Here is an 8,409-nt window from a genome sequence, read left to right as displayed (position 1 = left end):
CTCCCCATTTATTGGGAATCTTTTGTATTATTTCGTATTTTTTGTAAATACCCCAAACGTTTTGCGATGTTTTTTTTTCATCGTTGTCCCCACTTTTGTTTTTTTTTCTGCTTTGTTTTCGACCCCCTCGAAAAGAAAAACTCTACATTTGTATTTTGTCCCCTCTGTGTTGAGCCCTGTGTGGCTAATAAAGAAACCTATCTATCTATCTATCTATCTATCTGTCTGTCTATCTATCTATATATCAATATCTATCTGTCTATCTATTTATCTATCTATATGTAAGAACATATATATGGAGAGAGAGAGAGAGAGAGAGAGAGAGAGAGAGAGAGAGAGAGAGAGAGAGACGTGGATATATATGTATGGGTGTGTAGGTATCTATGTATAAACATGCGTACAATCATATAAGCATGCATACATAAATAGATGCATACATAAATAGATGCATACATATATGCATATATACATATAGCCAAGTGTGTGTTTGTGTGTGCGTCTGTGTGTGTGTGTGCGTGCGCGTGTGTACGTATGATAAACACAGGCACGAGTTTATAAATCGAAAACTTTGATTATGTCTTTTTGTTTTTCTTTTGCAGTATTTTATTCCTTGAATATGTTTGTGTGTGTAGCTAGAGAGGAAGATGAGTATAAACGTATCTGTAGTTTGAATATGAAAATGACATAACGCAATGCAAACAGACTGTATTTTGTGAGCATGTCGGTGACACTTACGAGTGATGTCCTAAGGTGTTAGAGGTAAGGATTCAATTCAAACAAATACTTCTTTCCTTCTCATATGTATATATATATATATATATATATATATATATATATATATATATATATATATATATATATATATATATATATATATATATATATATATATATATACTTTTTTTTGCATTTGATACTCTAAATTGCTTTCTGGGTTAAATGAAGAATTGTCTGAGATATAATCTCTTCCAATACTTTAGTTAAAAAAACAAAATGCGTCGGAGATAAACGAACTTAACGGCGATTTTAATTCAAAGCCGTTTCAACCGTGTAACACTGAGTTTTTCTGCAGCCTGGCACTGCCAATGAATTTTCACTATTTTCTTTCAGACAGTTCCACAGATTATAGTTCTAACAGTGTGTGTACGTTTAGTATGATACACTAGTAGATATTCTGTTTTAATGCTGCAGCACTTAGTACCCTGGACTTGCTTCTACAGACTGGCAAGATTCCACAATGCCAGTGAACGTTTTATCTCTTGCTCTCTTTATATCGTGACACGAAATTTGTTTAGGCAGGCGCTGATTGGTTGCGCAGCACTGAGAAGCTTCAAGAATGGTAAACCACGTCTGTCGTTCTCTTGAGTGACTACAGCAACAACGTTCATCTAGCTACAGTATATATTATGTCTTTAAGTAAAAGCGCATGGCTCAGTGGTTAGAGCATTGGGCACAGAATCATGAGGTAGTGAATTTGATTCCGGGATCGGGCTGTGTGTTGTGTTCTTGAGCAAGACACTCTATTTCACATTGCTCAACTCCACTCAGCTGTAGAAATGAGTTGCGACGTCACAGGTGCCAAGCTGTATCAGCCCCTTTGCTTTTCCTTTTGATAACATCGGTGGCGTGAAGAGGGGAGGCTATCGAAGCAGACCAATTATTAACTTTTACGTGGAGCTAAACATCAATAAACATAACCATACCCGCAGTGCAATAAAACAAAAAAAAACCCCAAAAGCCCTACAGCATCCTCGTTTTCTGATGACATTGAAATTGTTCTTGCTTTATGGCATGCTATTCAAGAGATTTTAGATGGCTAATTACATCGTATTTTAAACATCAACACACATTGGTTAGTAGGTAGGAATACTATTGGAATAAACCAAAAGAAACTGTACTTGTCTGATATCAATATGGAAGCATTTTATAAGTATTAAATGAGCATTTTCAAAATTAGTTGACATCTATACTACTACTACTACTACTACTACTACTACTACTACTACTACTACTAATAATAATAATAATAATAATAATAATAATAATTATTATTATTATTATTGTTCAGTAGTTTTATTTTTATAACGTGCTTTCACTTCACAACCGAGCGCAGCTCTGTGCGCCTTGGGTATGTGCTGTGGTTTGCTGTGGTGCTCTTATGTTTACTGTATTGAAAGTGTTTTGCGTAGAATGTGTGCAGTACCCAGTAGTGCAATTTTCTGTATGTTATATATATTTGTAAGTCCTGGTGTTTTTGTTATGTATTTGTCTGAATATTTTTTTTATTATACCTAAGGCACCTACTATGATAGGAATTGTTTCTGTTTTTAGATTCCACATTCGAGTTATTTCTATTTCCAGGTCTTTGTATTTTGAAAGTTTTTCCATTTCTTTTAGGGAAACGTTGTCATCTGCTGGTATTGATACATCAATTAGAAAGCATTTTTTCTTCTTCATGATCTTTGACAACTATATCTGGTCTATTGGCTTTAATTTCTCTATCTGTGTGTATTGGCATATCCCAGAGTATGGTTGCTTTCTCGTTTTCTGTGACCTTTTCTGGCGTGTGTTTATACCATCTTTTTTCTGTTGTTATTCCATAGTGTTGGCATAGCTTCCAGTGTATATAGTTCCCAGCTCTGTCGTGTCCGTGAATATATTCCTTCTTAGCCAGGACTGGGCAGCCAAAGATAATATGATTTATTGTTTCTTGTCCATCTCCACATATTCTACAGTTACTTGTTATGTTTCTTTTCATTATATGTTTTTGGTAATTTCTGGTGAGGAGGCTTTGGTCTTGTGCAGCAATTAAAAATCCTTCAGTCTCTGCCTTGAGTCTTGAGCTTCTCAACCATTGCTGGGATTTTTCTCTGTCTATTTCTTTTGCATTTAGTTTAGCCCAGTATTTACCATGGGGCTTTTCTTGCCATCGTTTTATCATGGTCCGTTGCTGTTCTAGTTTTAGTTTGGATTTCATTTGTTTTATAGCTTCTTCTTCTTCTTCTTCTTCTTCTTCTTCTTCTTCTTCTTCTTCTTCTTCTTCTTCTTCTTCTTCTTCTTCTTCTTCTTCTTCTTCTTCTTCTTCTTCTTCTTCTTCTTCTTCTTCTTCTTCTTCTTCTTCTTCTTCTTCTTCTTCTTCTTCTTCTTCTTCTTCTTCTTCTTCCAGCTGTATAAGACCCCTGCCACCTTCTGTGCGTTGTATATATAACCTTTCTATGTCAGATTTTGGGTGGTGCATCCTATATCCTGTCATTATTTTTCTTGTTTTCCTGTCTATTTTAGTGTCCAGTTAAGGATGTTGTAGCTGGGACAGCTAAAGTGTTGATACCCATTATCTTGTTTTTAGCATTGAGCTCTGTTTTTAGTATTGATCTAACTCGTCTATAGTAATCTTTCTTTATTTTTTCTTTCATTTGTGTATGTTGTATCCTATCTAATTCATTGACTCCTAAATACTTGTATCGTTGGCTTTCGTCTAGTTCTCTTATTTCATTGGCTTTATCTAGTGTTATATTGCTACTTTTAACTAATTTTCCTCTTTTCAGGGTTGCTTTGGCACATTTTTCTAATCCGAATTTCATATCTATTTCCTTGGTAACGCCGTGTACTGTCTGTAGTAGTGTTTCTAGCTCTTTGTCATTTTTAGCATATAATTTTAGGTCATCCATATATAGAAGGTGGCTGACTGTTTTCCCGTAGCATTTGTAAACGCATCCAGTTCTATTTAGCAATTCAGTTAAAGGTGTTTGTGCTAGGCAGAACAGGAGTGGAGAGAGCGTGTCTCCCTGGAATATTCCTCTTCTAATGGGGATGGCTTTCGTTTTCACAAGTCCCTCTTTTGTTTGGAGCTGTAGCACTGTCTGCCATTTGTTCATTGAGTGCCGTATGTATTTTATGATAATTGGTGTCACCTTGTTTATGGCTAGTGTTTCCAGAATCCACGTGTGGGGAACACTGTCGAAAGCCTTTTGGTAGTCCACCCAGGCCATACTGAGGCCTTTCTTCTTTCTGCGGCTGTCTTCAGTTATGGTTTTATTGATCAATAATTGATCTTTACAGCCGTATGAGCCCTTGCAGCATCCCTTCTGTTCTTCTGGAAACAGGTTGTTATTTTTCCAGGTGCTTACTCAATCTCTGCGATATTATTGCAGTAAAGGCTTTGTAGATCGTAGGGAGACAGGTTATAGGTCTATAGTTTTGTGGTTTCTCCGTTTCCGTAGATTTGGAGATTAAGATGGTTTTCCCTTTCATGAGCCATTCAGGCATTGTCTCTGGCTCTGCTAGTATGTTGTTAAAGTTTTCTGCTAGCTTTTTATGCATTCCTGGCAGGTGTTTTAACCAGAAGTTGGGGATCTTGTCGTGTCCAGGTGCCTTCCAGTTGCTTAGTCTTTGCAGTGTCTGGGTGACCTCTTCAGTTGTTATAGGGGTCCAGAGTTGCTCAGGTGCTAAGTTCGTTGTTTTAATGGTCCTTTTCTGGGGTTGTTGCTTCACCGACCATATTTGTTTCCAGAATTCTTCCAATTCTTCTGCTGTTGGTGCTGCAGTAATGTCTATTTTATTTTTACCCAGTTCTTGGTAGAGTTTTTTGGGGTTGGATTTGAACTGTTTGTTTTGTTCAAAGAAACGTTGGCGTTTCTCATACCGGCGGATCCTTTGTGTTTTGGCAAGGATATCTTGCTTTAGCTTTTCTTTTGCCCCAGGTAAATCTTTTTCTGGAATGTTGTATTTGTACAGTATTTTTGTTTTCTTCTTGTTACTTAGTTGTGTTGATTGTTTACTAATTTCGTTGAGAATCGATAAATCTTTTCTCTTTTTTAAAATTTTGTTCTGGATGTTATTTATCCACAAGGTCTGTTTGGGTGGTAGAACTTATTATTATTATTATTATTATTATTATTATCATTATTATTATTATTATTATTATTAGTATTAGTATTATTATCATCATCATCATTGCCTTTGCACAACTTCTAACGCCGGAGTATTCGAGCGGTTCCAAGCAGTGCTGTTTTCTCCAAGTGCTCCACCCTTATTGCAGACCCTATTTGTTCTTCGTACTTCTCGAGATTTTTGCTCACTGTTCCCAGGGCTCCGACAATTATTGATACTACTGCTACCTTTTTCATCGACCACAACTGCTTAACTTCCCAAGCTAACCTGTCATATCTCTCGACTTTTCTTTCTTCCTTATCGCATACCTTGTTGTCAGCTGGGTTTGCTATAATATATGATCCAGCATAGTTTGTTTTCTTTCTCAATTAATACTATGTCCGGCTTCCTATTCTCTATTTCATGGTCGCACTGAATCATAAAATCCCACAGGATCTTTGCATTAACATTTTCGACGATGCCTTCAGGTTTGTGGTCGTACCAATTTGTTGCTCTGTCAAGTCCATACTTGTTGGAAAGTGTCCAATGAACATGCCTGGCTATATTGTCGTGGCGTCTCTCTTATATTCCTTCTGGGCTTGTGGCATACATTGGCTGGTAATATGCCACACGGTTTCACCGTTTTGTCCACAGATTCTGCAGTTATCAGTTTCTGCTGTGTTGTCTATTCTGTATTTTATGTAGTTTGTTCTTAGTGCTTGATCTTGGGCAGCACAGATTAGAGCCTCCGTTTCCGGTTTTAAATCACTTTTAGTCATCTACAGCCATCTTTTTTCTCTGTCTGTCTTATCTTCAACATCCCTATGAAATTGACAATGCATTCTTTTCTTTACCCACCTATTTTCAGTTTCATTCGTTTTCAATTTCTTGTATACTGCTTTATCTTTGCAATCTTTCATCCTACACAACCCTGACCTTCTTACTTCTAATAATAGCAGTTTTGTAGTATTTTTTACATACCATGCTATGTTGTTTACTTCTGCTCTAATGCTGTGTTCGCATCCAATAAGTGCTCTTCCCCCTCTTTTTCTTGGTACATACAGTCTGTCTGTGTCACTTTTTGGATGGAGTGACCCATATCTAGTTAGCAACTTCCTTTTCTTTCTGTCTAAGCTGTTTAGTTCATCTATTGTCCATGCAATTACCCCTGCTCCATATCTAAGGAGTGAAACCGCCCAGGTTTTGATAGCCTCAATCTTATTCCGTTCATTTAATTTCGACTTAAGAATCATTCTCAGTCTGCGCAAGTACTCCTCCTTAAATTTTTCTGTCATTTCTTTCTCTATCAATTTGTCCATTTCCAAAATCCCCAAGTACTTATAGCCCGTCTCTCCTATCTGCTTCATAACCTCTCCGACGGTATCGTTAGCCTGTCCATACATTTGATTTTGCCTGTCTTCAAGACTAACACACAACACTTTCTCAGTCCAAACGCCATTCCGATATCAGCACTGAAGGTATACACCGTATCAACAAGGGAACTGACTTGGGCTTCATCTTTACCATAAAGTTTGAGGTCAATTACTATTATTATTATTATTATTATTATTATTATTATTATTATTATTGATAATAATGATGATAATAATAATAATAACAAGAACAAGAACAACAACAACAACAACAATAATAATAATAATAATAATAATAATAATAATAATTATAATAATAATAATAATAATAATAATAATAGTAGTCAAGACGAAGAGCGCGATTCGATTGTAAGATATTTTATTGGTTGAACAATACTTCAACACTAAGTCTGTCTTTGTCAATTCAAAATAAGAAGTGATAAAAATTCAGAACTAGAAAAGCACTCGGAGATCGCAGGCCTCCGCCAAACAGCTCATTTCCACCCATATACCGGCATGCTGAAAATCGCCCAATTTCCCAAACCAACGCCGGGGTTACAAAAAATAACAGCCATATGATTTTTTTAAAAAAACCTTTAAAAACAGGAATCATCTGAAACAGTTATAGTACATCAATGACAACGAGAACAGCAGGCTAGTTTCACCATACAACTAAAAAGAAACAACAATTCCCTAAAACTTGAGTGTTAAGATAGATACACGAGTAAAATTACTAATAGAGAAACGAAAACAAACTTTGCAAACAGCAACACCACCATAGGTTACATGGAAACGATGAACGTGTTATCAAGGGAGATAATCAAAGAATGTAACAAATACTTCATGTAAAGTAAATATAACAAATGAAAAATCCTTCAAGAATCCATAAAAATTCCCAGATCACTACCAAAATTTCATCATGTGTTCTTTGTGTCATTATCAACTCTTCCTGCAAGTTTCATCAAATACCGTTTGCAACGTTTTGAGTTATTTTGCACACAGACGGACAGACGGACAAATCAACGCCGATGAAAACATAACCTCCTTCCTTGGCGGAGGTAATTATAGAAATTTGAACGTAAAGTATGAACGAGAGCAACCAGCGTCCACACGTTGATGGAATGACATCATCAGTTTTTAAGTTACAATTTTATAACAGGCGAAAAAAAAAAGACAGAAAAACCCCCAGAAAAAAGAAGACGACAGAGAAAGCGTAAAGAAAAAGGAGAGAAAGAAGAATATTTAAGCAAACAGGTTTGTAGAAATTTGATGATATTCTCCTGTCATCTTATTCATTCCACCAGGGCGTGATGTTAATAACCCGCAAACATATTTCTCCTCATACATTCTGAGAAGTGAAAGTGAAGCAGATTCAGAATATTTTCTGAGAATATGCACTTTCAAGTCTTCTTCAAAATTGCAGCCGCTTGAAACGAAATGTTCAGCAAGTTCTGTTGAACTACTGTTCTTGTGCCTTATGCCGAATCTGTGCCCATTAAACCTTTTGTTTAATTGTTCTGTTGTACAACCAGCATAAATTAAGTTGTGTTTCGTGCATTCTGCAGTGTACACTAAATGGGAATCTTTACATGTTCCACCTTCTGTATAAATCATAACATTTCTGTTATGATTTCTGATGGAATTCATTTCACTCATGTTGTTGCACAATGAAAGGGCTTATCTCTCTTGCGGCTGTTCTTTAAGGTACAGCGTGCAGATACTCCAGTGCTCATTTTCTTGGAGTCAGATATGGAGGTCAATAATTCTTTTATATTCTTATTCCGTCGAAAGGCTACAATGGGCGGCTGAGGAAATATCTGTTTGAAACTGGGATATTTTTTCGCCACATGCTGGTAACTTTCATGCAACACTTTTGACATGCCAGCGAAACGTCGGTGCCAGCTCATCACTAAATGAGTTCTATCATCTATTGTATTGTGTTTGCTAAAATTATGCGTGTAGGTTTGACTATCTTTGCTAATCTTAGCTATTTCATTTGCTATTTCCTTTAATCGTGATTCACTGTAACGGCGTTTGACATAATGACATACAAAAACATTTGCATGTTTCTAGTAAACCCGTATGTCAGTACAAATCCATTTTATCCTCAAAAATTGGGATTTAAGATTTGACCGAATAAGATGATGTGGATGATCGAAGCAGCGGTG

At 36.3% G+C, this 8,409-nt stretch overlaps 1 long non-coding RNA gene across 1 annotated transcript in view; it reads left to right on the top strand.

Annotated features, from left to right (window-relative positions):
* The first annotated feature begins 605 nt into the window (after positions 1 to 605).
* LOC106880909 (uncharacterized) overlaps positions 606 to 8,409 on the top strand; it is a 9,210-nt gene continuing 1,406 nt past the window's right edge. The window contains exons 1-2 of the long non-coding RNA XR_016244790.1: positions 606 to 759; positions 7,244 to 7,495. This is a non-coding gene — a long non-coding RNA (uncharacterized LOC106880909). The remainder of the gene's footprint in view (positions 760 to 7,243; positions 7,496 to 8,409) is intronic.

The sequence above is a fragment of the Octopus bimaculoides genome, chromosome Z, assembly GCF_046866305.1.
Source record: "Octopus bimaculoides isolate indiv1 chromosome Z, ASM4686630v1, whole genome shotgun sequence".
Classification (NCBI taxonomy): Eukaryota; Metazoa; Mollusca; class Cephalopoda; order Octopoda; family Octopodidae; genus Octopus; species Octopus bimaculoides.
This window is presented reverse-complemented; position numbering and strand designations above follow the sequence as displayed.